General features: G+C 54.5%; 1 pseudogene; it reads right to left on the bottom strand.

The window, feature by feature from the left end:
• Positions 1 to 4992: 4992 nt before the first annotated feature.
• On the bottom strand, positions 4993 to 5356 carry LOC144296560 (reactive oxygen species modulator 1 pseudogene; annotated as a pseudogene).
• Between the last annotated feature and the right edge of the window lie 7665 nt (positions 5357 to 13021).

The raw sequence follows: 13021 nt of genomic DNA, 5'->3' as shown, positions 1-13021 counted from the left end.
CAGAGCAGGGAGCTGGATGCGGGACTCGATGCCAGGACCCCGGGATCATGCCCTGAGCCCGAGGCCGACGGAGCCCCCACCTCCCAGGCGCCTGCTCTTTATCATTTCTGACACGTCTGCAGGCCCAGTGGACAGACACCCTGTGCTCTGGGCCCGGGCCTGTCGTGTGCGCCGGGCTCCCCCGGGGCCTGCTGGGGGTCTGGCGGTGGTGGGCTGGCCCGGGTGGCTCCACCCCACGCAGGCGGTCCCCCACGCCCCAGGGCTTGTTCTCATGGTAGAGGCCGAGGCATGTGGGGGGCGGGTGGGCTGCGAGGCTCCGGGGCCTCCCTGCGCCCGGCACACGCCCCCCCTTGCCCTGCGCTCTGCAGGCCTGGGCAACCACAGGGTCTGTCCCGGGTCAGGGATGGGCACCAGCGCCACGCCCTCGCGGCAGAAGCCACAGGTCACCCTGCAAGCAGGGGTGGGGAACCTCAACCTTGTTCCACGCACCCCGCTGCGGAGTTCAGCCCCTCCGACGGGGAGAGCCATCGGGGGCCTGTGTTGGTGCAGGACGACATCGGATTCGTTCTTGGGGAAAGAAACCAGCCGGTTGACTCGCGTCCGCGGTGTATGGGGGCGACAGCCCTGACCTACTGCGCCGTGTTCTGTCTCACCCCGGGGCCCATCACCCGCTCCGTCCGGCAGAGGCCAGACCCGACGAGCCGGGCCGCCTTCTCCTCCAGACGGGGCGGGGGCTTCTCCAGAGCCAGGCGTCCCCACGGGAAGGCCAGACAGGACGCTGCGGCCTGGCGGTCCGGGAGACATGGAGAAACTGAAATCCCGGTTGCGGCCTACATTGACCCAATCTGGGGGGTTGGGGCATAGATGCTACATGAGGAGGAAAAAAAAAAAAATTAAAAGAAGGAAACTCCTGGATAGGAACTTTCCTAATAAAGCACTCACAGCTTGATACGCAGAAACCGCTACCTTGCGCGGGGCGGCCGCCGCCGTCTCCCAGGCCGCTGGTGCGTGTAAACAATGTAATATAGTGATTCAATTTTCTAAGAATCCGTTAGCAATTAAACCGAGAATGTTTGGGAAGAGATATCAAATTCTAAAGAGAATTGCCATTTAAACTTTCACTTTTCTGAGCAACAAAGGGATAATGGGGAACAGCTAGGAAGTTTCTCGTGAATTTCAGTGAGGAAATTATAAAAATTGAGGTCAAATGCCCTTTGGGATTCTTTAAATGAATCCGTGACCTTGATACGCCGGCAGAAAGCGTCAAGGGCATTAGGCCTGCCTTACGGGGCGCGCATCGGCTCTTGTCCCGATTACTGAGCCGAGGACATCCAGGAATCCGTGGCACGTTGGTGAGGGGTCAGCGGGAGCGCCGCGTGTTCTAGGCAGATGGTTTCAGAAATGCGGACCACGCACCGCGGGAACTACGCACGAGCATCCGCACCCGGCGATGCCCCGTGTGCCTCATGGTGTGTCTCACGCGGGGCGCGTCCGAGGCCCCAGGAAAAGGCGGCGAGCACTGTGTCTGGAGTCATCCCTCAGGTTCAGAAGCTTCCAGAAACTGCAACCAGGAACTACAGGAACATAGTCTCAGGCTCAGGGTTGTTGCAGAAGCCCGGGGCCTCTCCCAGCCCGCGTGCACCTTGCCCCGAGTGCAGCACCGTCCGTCTCCGGACCCGAAGCCAGTGTCAGCCTCGCCAGCCCCCGGATTGCCTGCGGTGCCTCAGACCTCAGAACGCCCAGCCCAGCTCGAGCTCCAGGAGCTTCCATAAAGCCCCGGGTGCCCTCTCCTTCCGCCAAACCGGCCTGACCGGCTCGTCCGGCTTTTCCGGGTTTTGTGCGCCCGTAAACACGATGGGCATCTTATCAGGCAAGTGCTCCAGAATGTAATTAAGTGCGGTGGAAATTTGCTATTTGAGTGACTGTCAATGACGTAAGGTTGCACACGCCAGAGGTCAACAATTTATTCCGAACCGGGTTGATTGAGGTCAATTCATGGAGCCTCACGTGCGCGTGTGGCCCCCGCAGGGAGAGCCGTGGCATTGCTACAAATTCCGGCTGAAGGAGGAAGGCGGACAACATACATTCCTATCAGGAAAAGAAAAAGTGATCTGAACATTTAAAATGCTAATAAAAAATTAAAATAGGGATCCCTGGGTGGCGCAGCGGTTTGGCGCCTGCCTTTGGCCCAGGGCGCGATCCTGGAGACCCGGGATCGAATCCCACATCAGGCTCCCGGTGCGTGGAGCCTGCTTCTCCCTCTGCCTATGTCTCTGCCTCTCTCTCTTTCTCTCTCTGTGACTATCATAAATAAATAAAAATAAAAAAAAAAATTAAAATAAAGAAAAAGGATTAGAGGAAAGTGCAAAGAACAGCTGAGAGGACCTCGTGGAGAGCGTCTCGGGGTGGACGGCACAGATCGGCGGGGTCTGCTCACGCCCCGGCAGCCTGGTGGGAACACGGGGAGCCTGGGGCCGGGGGCACCCCTGCTTCCAGGCGGCGGGCGCAGGCTCCCCCCGGGGAAATGCAAGAGCCGCCTGCAGCTTCCCAGGGAAACCCGCTGTTCGCCCCACGCTCGCCCCCGGGCTCCGAGCACGCTCCGTGCTCCCCTCGCAGACCTCTAAGAAGAGTCTCCCTGTGTGCGTCCCCCTCCTCTCCTCCTCCTTGCTCCTCAGGGCAGCTCCCCTGACCGCCCAGCAGCCCCCTCACACCTTCCAGCCCCGGGATTCACGCCTTCCTCCCAGAAGCATTCACCTGCCTTCTGTGCCAGGGCCACACAGGAGCCAAGCCCCCTCCCCTCTGGCCGCTCCTCGATCCTCCCCACAAAGCTCCTCCTCCTCCTGCACACAGTGGCCAGTGTCCCCGCGTCGTAGCTCCTCGAGGGTGGGCCCTGCGCCCCCTCCTCCCTGCCAAGCAAGCCCCTCCGTCCTGGGGCCTTCGGTCGCCACCTACATGTGTGGGATGTGCAGATGTGTACGTCCAGCCAGACGCCCCTCTGCTCTCTGCCCTGCAGCCCCCTCGATCTCGAAACTCGAGTCCACGAGGCCAGCTTTCCCGCAGCTCCTCACGTGACGGACGGGAGCCCGCCTGACCCGTCCACGGGCTCCGAGGGGTCTCCAGCTGCCCACCCTCCGTTCCGACCCCGTGGCCCTTCCTTGCGTGCCTTCTACAAGCTTCCACACGCCTCTGCCTTCCCAGCCCCACTGCCACTTAACCTCCCACGGGGGCCTGATGAATGGCGCGCCCACACGTCCTGCGCATGTCCTCCCCTCCCCTGTGGGCCTGGCCAAGCCCACGGCCTCCTGCGAGCTCTCCCGGCACCGCGCACCCTGTCTTCGTCCCCGTCCACCCATTCTCCGCCCACAGCCACTGAAGAAGGAGAACCGGACCGGGTCCTCTCTGGTTTAACTCTGGCCAGTGGACCCTGACCTCTACGCAGAAACAGATCCGCGCTGGAGGCTGCCCACGATGCCTCCCCAGCTCCCCCCGCCAACGTCCCCATGCTTCGGAGCCCTCGCACACCCTGGAACACCAGCTTCAATGTGCAACGAGGGCTGTGCACTTGGGGCTCCGAGCTGGGCCGCAGTCCCCAGAGCTCACCCACCTGGCAGCCTGCACACCTATAACTGAGGACGCCCCCCATTCCTCCCGCCCCCAGCACCCCGGAACCACTATTTCCTCTGCGTTTCTCCCACTTTGATGATTCTGGGTCCCTCGCGTGGGTAAAACCATACAGCATCTGTCCCCCTGTGACCGGCTTGTTTCTCCCCGCATGGCGTCCTCAAGGGTCATCCGTGCTGTCACCTACCACAGATCCTCTTTTTCGCGAGAGGCCGAATCACGTTGTGTAGTGTGTCCACATCGCATCGTCTTCTACGCTGCACTCGGGTTGCCTTCACGTGGCAGCTACGTGAGTGCCGTGGCCATGCAGCCAGGGGGCACGTTATCTTCCGGAGATCAGGATTTCAGTTCTCTTCGATGACCACCCAGAAGCAGGACTGCTAGATCATACGGCGATTCTGTTTTTAATTTTCTGAGGCGCCTCCATCGCATTCTCCATTGAGAAGATGCACCATTTGCATTCCCACCAACAGGGCACGAGGGTCCCGGGAGCTCCGCATCCCTGTCAACACTCATCATCATCAGGTGTTCGAGAAAAGGCATCCTAACAGGTGTGCACTGTTATCCCGTTTGCATTTTCCAGATGCTCAGTGACGTGGAGCATCTTTTCGTGTACCTGGTGCCTATTTGTACGTCTTCTTGGGCAGTATGTCTATTCAAGTTCTTTTAATCGAATTCTCTAGGTTTTTTTTGCTATTAAATTGTATGAATTCCCTACGTATTTTGGACATGAACCCTGTATCAGATACACGGTTTGCAGATATCTTCTCCCACTCCGTAGTGGCCTTCCCACGCTGGTGATGGGTCCCTTTGCCGTGCAGAAGCTTTATAGTTTGATGGAGTTCCGTTTACCTATTGCCGCTTTTGGTCTCATATCCAGGAAATCGCGGCCGGAACCAACGACAAAACTTTCCCTTTATGCTTTCTTCCAGGATTTTTACAGTTTCAAGTCTTCCACTTCTTAAGTCTCTAACTCATTTTGAGTTGATTTTCATGTCTGGTGTAAGGTAGGATCCAACCTCGCTCTTCCGCGAGCGGCCGTCCAGCGGGTTTCCCCCACACCACTTGTTGGAGAGACTGTCCTTTCTCGACTGTGTGTTCCTGGCAGCCTTGTCAAAGACCGGGTGGCCTCAGGTGCTTGGGTGCCTCCCTGGATTCTGTTCCGTTCCATCCGTCTCCGTGTCTGTGTTCACGCGCTAGCATCACGCTGTTTTAATTACCAGGGTTGCAGGGTTGTGATATATCTTGAAATCAGAAAGCGTGATGCCTCCAGCCTTGTCTTTCTCAAGGTGGTTGTGCTGCTCGTGGCCTTTTGTGCTTCCATACGAATTTTAGGGGGGGTTTCTATTTCCATATAAAAGGCAGTTGGGATTTTGTTTTGTTTTTTTTTTTCAAAGAATTTTGTTTTATTATAGTACATGAGCTGGACTGATGGGAAAGTGTAGGTGTATGGGCAACCACTGCCCGGATTAGCATCGGATGCCCATCCCGATGGCCATGAATGTGCCAAATGTGCCGCCACCCTGCATCATGGTTTTCCCGATGCCGCCCATCAGCTCCCAACCCCGCATTCCGATCCTGAGACAGGAAAAGGTGCCGAAGAGCGCCCCGGCCGCCATGCCCACTGCGCAACCCATCACAAAGCCCATCTTCACGCGGTCAAAGCAGCTCGGCTGGGACTGTCCGTAGGGCCCCACGGCCACCGGCATCTCGTTCGCGGCTTCGGTCGCTCAGTTCTCGCGGTTGGGATTTTGAAAGGGATCGCGTTGAATCTGGAAGACCACGTTTCAACAACACCAGGTTTTCCAGTCCCACGAACACAAGGCGTGTTTCCGTTTACTTGTTTCTTCTTAAATTTCTCTCACCGGCGTTTTGTGATTCTGAGAAGTTTAACCTCCTCAGTTAAGTTTATTCCTGTATTTTATTGTTTTTGTTGCTCCTGCGAATGGGCTTGCTCTCCTTGTTGTCTTCTCAGATGGTCCGGGGCTGGTGGACGGAAACAGCAGGTTGTGTTTTTATTTCGTGTCCTGCAACTTTACCGGATTCATTTATTAGCTCTAGCAGGTGCTCGCCCACAGATGACGTCACACCACCGGCACCAGAGGTGGTTTTACTTCGTCCTTTCCAATTTGGACGCCTTCTACTTCCTTTTCCTCTCCTAACTGCCTCTTCTACATCCTCACCGAAGGGTCACAGTGTCCCTCCCCTGGCCATCCTGCCTGTGGCCGGCCGTCATGCAGCATTCCGTCGTTCCGTAGCACCTGTCCCAGTTAAGCATAATGGCCCTTCAGAGATGTCCACAGCCGCATCCCCAGAGCCTGTAACTGCGTCCTGTTACCGAGCTAGGGAGGATTCCCTACGACAGGGACAGTGTCCTGGGTCACCCAGCGTGGCCTGTGTAATCACGGCATCCTTATAGAGGAGCAGGAGGCAGGAGGGGAGAGCCCAGGGAAATGTGGCTGTAGACGCAGGGCCGGAGGGATGCCATGCTGCTGCCTTTGCAGATGGAGGAGGGACCCCAGGCCAAGGAGCGCAGGTGCCTGTAGATGCTGGGAAAGGCAGGAAGCGGCCCTAGGGCCTCCGAGGGAAGCATCCCCGCCAGCACCAGGGCATCAGCCCCAGGATGCCCACCTCAGCCCTCTGACCTCTCACCTCCAGAGCTGTGCCATCGTTAATTCACACTGTGCAAGCCAGCATGTGTGGCCACTTGTTGTATTGGGAGCAAAGAACACACACCTGTGTGTTTCCTTGTCCTCTCATGGGCAAGCTCTGGGGGGTCAGAACGCCGCCACGTGCCACTGCCCTCACGGAGTCCAGCAGGGTGCCTGGAACTCAACAGGTGCTCAGCCAATGTTGAAAGAATAAATGAATGAAGAATTCCAAAACGACAATTGCTAAGATTAAAAATATATACATGTTCCAAGTGCACGTAAGGATGGCGAAAAAGCATAGGCACTCCAGGTTAAAAAAAAAAAAAAAAGAATCAAACTTCTCTTTAAAATGCTTTGTGTATGGGGCACCTTGGTGGCTGGGTGGATTGAGCATCTGCCTTCGGCTCAGGTCATGGTCCTGGGGTCCTGGGCTCGAGCCCCATGTCGGGCTCCTGGAGCTCAGTGGTGCATCTGTTTTTCCCTCTTCCTCTGCTCCTTCCCCTGCTCATGCTTTCTCTCTCTCTCAAATAAATAAAATCTTAAAAATAAAATAAAATAAAATAAAATAAAATAAAATAAAATAAAATAAAATAAATAAAATAAAATAAAATAAAATAAAATAAAATAAAATAAAATAAAATAAAATAAAAATAAAATAAAATGCTCTGTGCCAGTGAGGTCATTCCCCTTTGTCCCCGGCCCCCATGGCACCTCCTAGGAACGTGGGGCCTCTGAGTCCCCCTCTCCACCCTCTGCTTCACAAGGGGAACTTCTCGTTCCCACAGAATCAGGCTCACAGGTGCTTTTGTTACCGTGCAAACCGAGCCCCAGCTGCAAGCAGCACCGCGAGCAGGTGTGAGGCAAAGGGAGCCCGCGGCCTGGGAACAGGACGTGCACGATGTGAGCTTGGTGCTCTCTATTTTGTCTCTGGCTTCCTCACACAGACAGAAAATCCCAGTGAGGTGTGAGGCGGTGGTTCCTGAACCAGAGACCCCGCAGGACTGAGCGGCCCACCAGGAGGAGGCCGCGGGGCCAGGGACAGCCCTGTCCCGGTGCTTCCCCGCTCACGCCCCTGCTCTCTCCCTCCGTCGCCTCCCGCTCTGCCTGCAGGAGACACGCACCCCAGGTCCTCGGGGACGACTGGCAAACACCCTTCGCACAGCCACCGATAGGTGTTTGGCGAACCGTGTAATCAAAAGGCAAGTGCGTAGAAAGTCAGGGGCTGATGGAAAAGCAAAGGAAGTGCAAAAGGGAGACAACTTCAATCCTAAATTCCAGGAAACTCAAGTTAGATGTGTGACTAGATGGACATGACAGAGAAGATTAGACACTGATCTGCTGTGAGGAGCGGGAGAGGGAACACCATGGTGTTTCCAAGGAAACTGGGTGGGGGCCCCGCAGAGACCGCAGGCAGCAGGGGCCCAGGGTGGGCCCTGGGGAAGCGGCGGTTCTGCTGACCTTCAGGAGCCCGAGTGACACCTGCCCCAGCTCTCGGGGTGACAAACGGCGGCCGAGGGGACACGACGGTCTGTGGACGCTCGGTGCTGTCTCAGGGCAGGGGACAAGGGGCACAGAACGAGGGAGGAAAGATGGTCCCTCGGCGGCCAAAAGGAGGGGGAGACGGGCTGCAACAGGGACGTGACACAGCCTTTTGTGGCCGGAGCCAGGCCCGGAGGCCTGTCTAGATGGTGACAGGCTATATGGCCGTCACAGCCCTGGGCTGACCGTTCCCACCTGGGCACTGGCCCTGACGTGTCAGCAGCTTGTGGGAGAGGGACTGGGGCAGGTGCCAGATCGTGACTGCATCTCCTCTCCACGGCTGACACCCCTGCCCACCCCCAGACCTTGGGCAAGGCCCTGGGGGAACGGAAGGCCAAGGCCAGGTGCCCGCAGCCCCTCCCCAGCATCCTCAGGCAGCCGTGAGCCCCCCCCCCCCAACAACGGGGTTGTCATTCTCTGCGGGGCCGTGCAAGCCCGGCCTGGGTTCTGGAGAAGAGGGGTAGAGAGACAGCCCTTGAGAGTACCGTCTCCTTTCTCCAGGGAGTCCCCAGGAGCGAAGGGAAGCAAAGCCCAGCCAGCAAATGGTGTCTGGACACTCAGCCTGCACCGAGCAGCTCTCAGAAACCGGCAGCGGGCGCGCAGGTGAGGCCGGAGCTCCGAAGCGCTCCCATCCCTCGGCACCTGCTTTCACCCTCGTTGCTTCTCACCTCTGTCGTTAGGGCGAGGCCAACACAGCAGGACAGTGTGGACAGGGCGTGGACAGACGGGGGACATGCGGGGAGGGGCGGGCGAGGGGAAGAATGACCTATGGCCTTGGCACTGGGGAGGGCCATCCTGGATGTTCACAGCCCCGACGGCCACGTGCACGTCGCAGTAGAGCTGACCTCTTCCATCCTAAGCTCTGGATCTGCCTGCGGGCTGAGTGGGGTGGGACATGCTTAGTTCTAAAGCCTTCTGTCCACCATCCCCCTTCACCCTCTTGTCCCCACCCTCTGGATCCCCCAGCTTCTCCTTAAATGCTGCAGAATTTCCTTAAAATTAGGATTTTCATGTACAGGCACGACTGTGTTTCTCTGCACTGGATCTAATTCCAACGCCCACAGACCCTTCGCCAGCCAGCACGGGTCAAGAGCATGTGCCACAAAAAACGCTAGATGGAACGAGGGGCGCCCGGAGCCATCAGCTCCGCCATCAGCTCCACCATCGTGCAGAATTTGCTCGGCTTGGAGCAAGAGGCAGCGAGGCGCCGCGCACATCCCGTTACCGTATATGGACAAATCCGCGCTCACTGGGCGAGAGGGCGCTGCTCTCGTTGGAAGAAAGTCTAGAAGAGCACTCAGAGCGCGGGGAGGATGTACAATAAGTAGACCATAATGGATTGTCCTAATGCTTCAAGGAAATTATTCCAGAGACAACAAGGCTGTAATTTCCAACACAAATCAATGCTCCTTGGGTCAGTCTTAAACACAGTACGCGTGTATAATCTGTCCGAGTGTGGTTTAAAGAAAGACTCTCCCAAAAATAACTGTGTCAGAGATTTATTTAACTCCTTAATGAGAGAATTGCCAAGATGGCTAAGCTGGTACAGAGAGCATTTCGGGAAATGGATGTTTATAAGCAACGGGAAAGAGTGTTGACACCAGGTTGCCAGGTCAGCGATAAAACTGGAGTGTCCTGCAGGGCAGCGGCACCGTGGGGTTTGCAGTGCCTGTTCCTAAGAGTCGGGGGTCACTCGCATCCCCACTGAACAAAAATCTACAAGGTCACGGGAAATTTTGCAAAGTCTTGGCACCGCCCAGCAAATAATGTGTCAAACATGGATGCATTCCCCTAAAGAATCAGAGAGTCCTCAGTTGGGCCCATTAGGTACTGCTCAAGGATGACGTCAGAAGGACGGTAAGCCGCCTTCGGCTTCATTTACGAGGTTTTCCACAATGATTTTTCTTAGCAGAATACTGGAAAAGGGAAATAAAGTTACCATTATTTGCAGATGGTATCATTTGCATGTAGACAAGTCAAGGGAGCCGCAGAGAAGCCTTTAGAGCCTGTTGTGGCCTAATTGGTCCCCCTACGTTCATCGGTTGACGCTGTGAGCCCCAGTACCTCAGAGAATCGCTGCAGAGAAGTGAGTCGCATGAGGTCGAGTGGGCGGCCACTGATCCATTATGACTGGTGTCCCTGGAGGAGATTAGGACACAGACACAGAGGGACGACCAGGGAGTAGGTGGCCATCTACATGCCAAAGAGAGGGGCCTCAGGAGGAACCAGCCCTGTCCACACCTTGTATCCCCAGGACCAAGGGGGCCCCTCACTGCCCTTCCTGGGCTAGTGGCTACGTCCCCCGGGGCCAGCGCCTTCTGCTTTATCCACACAGAGGAGCCGTGCAGACCCCAGATCAAGGCACCCAGAACGCACACCCCGCTCGGGCACCCCACTAACAAATGCAGAATGCCACAGAGGAGAAGCTGTGCTTATATTTGGAAGGAAAGCCATAAAATATTTGGCAACACGTTTAACAAGAAACACGCACAGTCCTCGTAACAAAAATGATAAAACTTTCCTGACGGACATGGGGGTTTGCTTAAATAAAGATACATCTTGTTTCCGGATGTGAGACGTGCTGGGTAAAGATGTGAAATCTCCCAGGCTAATTATGAAATTCAGCCCAACTCAAATGAACGTGGTAAAGGAATTTTTTTTTTTTTTACTAGAAAAGTGGATTCTAAAATTCTGCTGGAAGTGTATGTCAATATGTAAAAACTGCCAAGAAATTCATGAAAATTAAGACTATTATGGGAGATGTTCCCTGTTTAATAAATCAAACTGTAGAGCAATATTAATCAGAACAATTAGATACTGGTGCAGAAATATAGAAACAGATCAATGGGATGGACAGGCCGCTCAATACACACTCCCCAATGGCCGTTTACCATATTATAAGATTATATAAAATACAGGTGCGCTTCAACTCAATATGGAAACTTCTCGTTTCACAGGGTTGGAAATGCGTTTCCCATCTCAAAACCAGATCTTATTTCTGTTCACGTTGTAGTCAGGCCCAGATTCCTGACAAATAAGATCTCCAAATATTTTTAACTATAAAAGCAAGCAGAAGAAAATATAGGGAAATGCATGTTTATAATCCTGGGGTAAAGAAGGTCTTCAAAATCAGGCTATGAGATCCAGAATCATAAAGGAACACACAGACAGATTTGGCGCCACGTGTGGTTTAAACTCCTGAAAAGTCATCAGAGGGGAAACGACAGATGAGGATGAATGTCACTAACAGTCGTGACGGGGAGGGGTCAATGTCTTTAAACCCCAATTCCTCTCCTGGAAGGCTTGTGCAACTTCAAATTTCTGATTCTGAAATTCTACTCGAAGTAGAAGTATCTAAAAAAAATGCCAAGAAGATTTTATATCTCAATTTTAAGAAAATTAGAGTCTGTTGGGGAAAGTGCAAAATGGGAGATCCACCTGAGGCACTGGAAATATCCTAAGTCAGGTCGGCCGCCCAGACACCCTCACCCAGGCCACAGATGAGTCCACCCCAGGCAGGGCCGGCCTCGGAGGACAGTCTCCATCGCTTCTCCTGCTGCAGGACGACCTGCCGCTGGGGCTGGAGCCACAGGCCAGGCAGGAGCACAGGAGACCAGTCCTCAGCCTGAGCAACCGGCCCGCCCAGCTGGGCTGCCTCATGGGGGGGGCAGTGCTCCTGGGCCAGCCCCGTGGGGACGCCGCGGACACGCCGCGGAGACGCCACAGAGACGACCTAGAGCAGCTCTAGGAGCTCCGGCTGGCTCGGAGCCACAAGCCGTTTGGTGGCGGTGATATCACTCCGTGTTGCGTCTCAACTTGTTTTGGACTTTTCTCCATGTGGTTTGGGGCAAGGAGATGTGGCCTGGCCTTTCTCATCTGTAAAATACAATGACTTCATGTTTCATTGCCACAGAAGCTGTGGGTATCCGATGAACAAGAGACAGAACCCAAGCGTGATGGACAGCCCACGGTGGGGTTCAGCCAACGTGGAAAGTGTTTGCGCCAGAAACTTGTGAACATCATCAAAAACCAAGACTCTAAAATGTGAGATTCTTGCCCAAGAAACACGCAGCAAGTGGAAGATCTGGATGCAAGTAAGGGCTGCTCTGGGGCACTGGGGCCCGTACAAGGGGTGGCACCGGAGATCTCCGGGGAAACACCTTTTGTGGGGAGGGGGAGTCCAGCTGCCTCTGCACCTGCTGGCCTCCACAGCTGGACCCACCCGAGGGTCGGAGCCATCAGTGCCTTCCCTGGACGCCCCTCGGCCATCCCCAAGGTGGGGCTCCCACGTGGCTTCCAGGCCACGGTCTCATGGGGTCTCACAAAATCCCAGCATGGACCAGCCCCAGAGCCCCCCAGGAAGGCACAGGGGCGGGGAGGAGGCGTTATGTCTGCCCGATTTGTGCCTCAGACCCAGGATGCCAGAGCTGCACTCGAAGCCCTGGGGGACTCAGTGCAACATTCTCCTCAAGACACATTGAAATGAATTTCCATGTTTATAAAACCATGAATTATTGAAAAGCACTCAGGAATTTTGTGTTCCATTTATGGGAATCAATGAACAGAGAGCTACATTCAACCTCTGCTTTGCTGCTTATGGCTTATAAAGACAGCGCAAACCAACGGTAGCAAATATATACGGAGAGCAATCCTGGTCACAGTTGCAATAAATAAAAAGAACAGGCTTCAAAAGGAAGATGAAGGGCCCATATGAAGCAAATGACGAGGTGAGTAGGCAGGCAGATTTGTTTTTAATTTTCGCAGATAGTCTCAAAGATTCACAAGAGCAGAGAGGACAGGATGGCGAGTTCTCGGGAGCCCATCCCCCAGCGTCCATAAGCATCCTTTTGCGCTTCCTCCCGTCCCTAACTGCTCCGCTCTTCTTGAAGCCACAACATATTAAGATGAATGAAGACATGAAAAAATGCACACACGTCCTGCAAACGTACATAGATAGAAATGTGCATGTTATAAAAGTGACAATAAGATCTTAAATAAGATCTACTGCGATCTCAGTTGAAAATTCCAAAGGAAATTTTGTTTTTACATTGTCAGAAGAGTTCTAGAGTTCAGACAGAAAAAAAGAAATACATCAAAATTGCCAAAAAGCATTTGAAAAGACGGCAAGCTTGATCAATTGCATATTAAACAATAAAGCCATAAAAAGCACCCTTAGAGAAAGTCGACCAATGTAAACTATCATAATCCAT

Source organism: Canis aureus, chromosome 24 (genome assembly GCF_053574225.1).
Source record: "Canis aureus isolate CA01 chromosome 24, VMU_Caureus_v.1.0, whole genome shotgun sequence".
Lineage (NCBI taxonomy): Eukaryota > Metazoa > Chordata > Mammalia > Carnivora > Canidae > Canis > Canis aureus.
The sequence above is the reverse complement of the archived record's forward strand: the minus strand, read 5'-3'. Positions and strand labels throughout refer to the sequence as shown.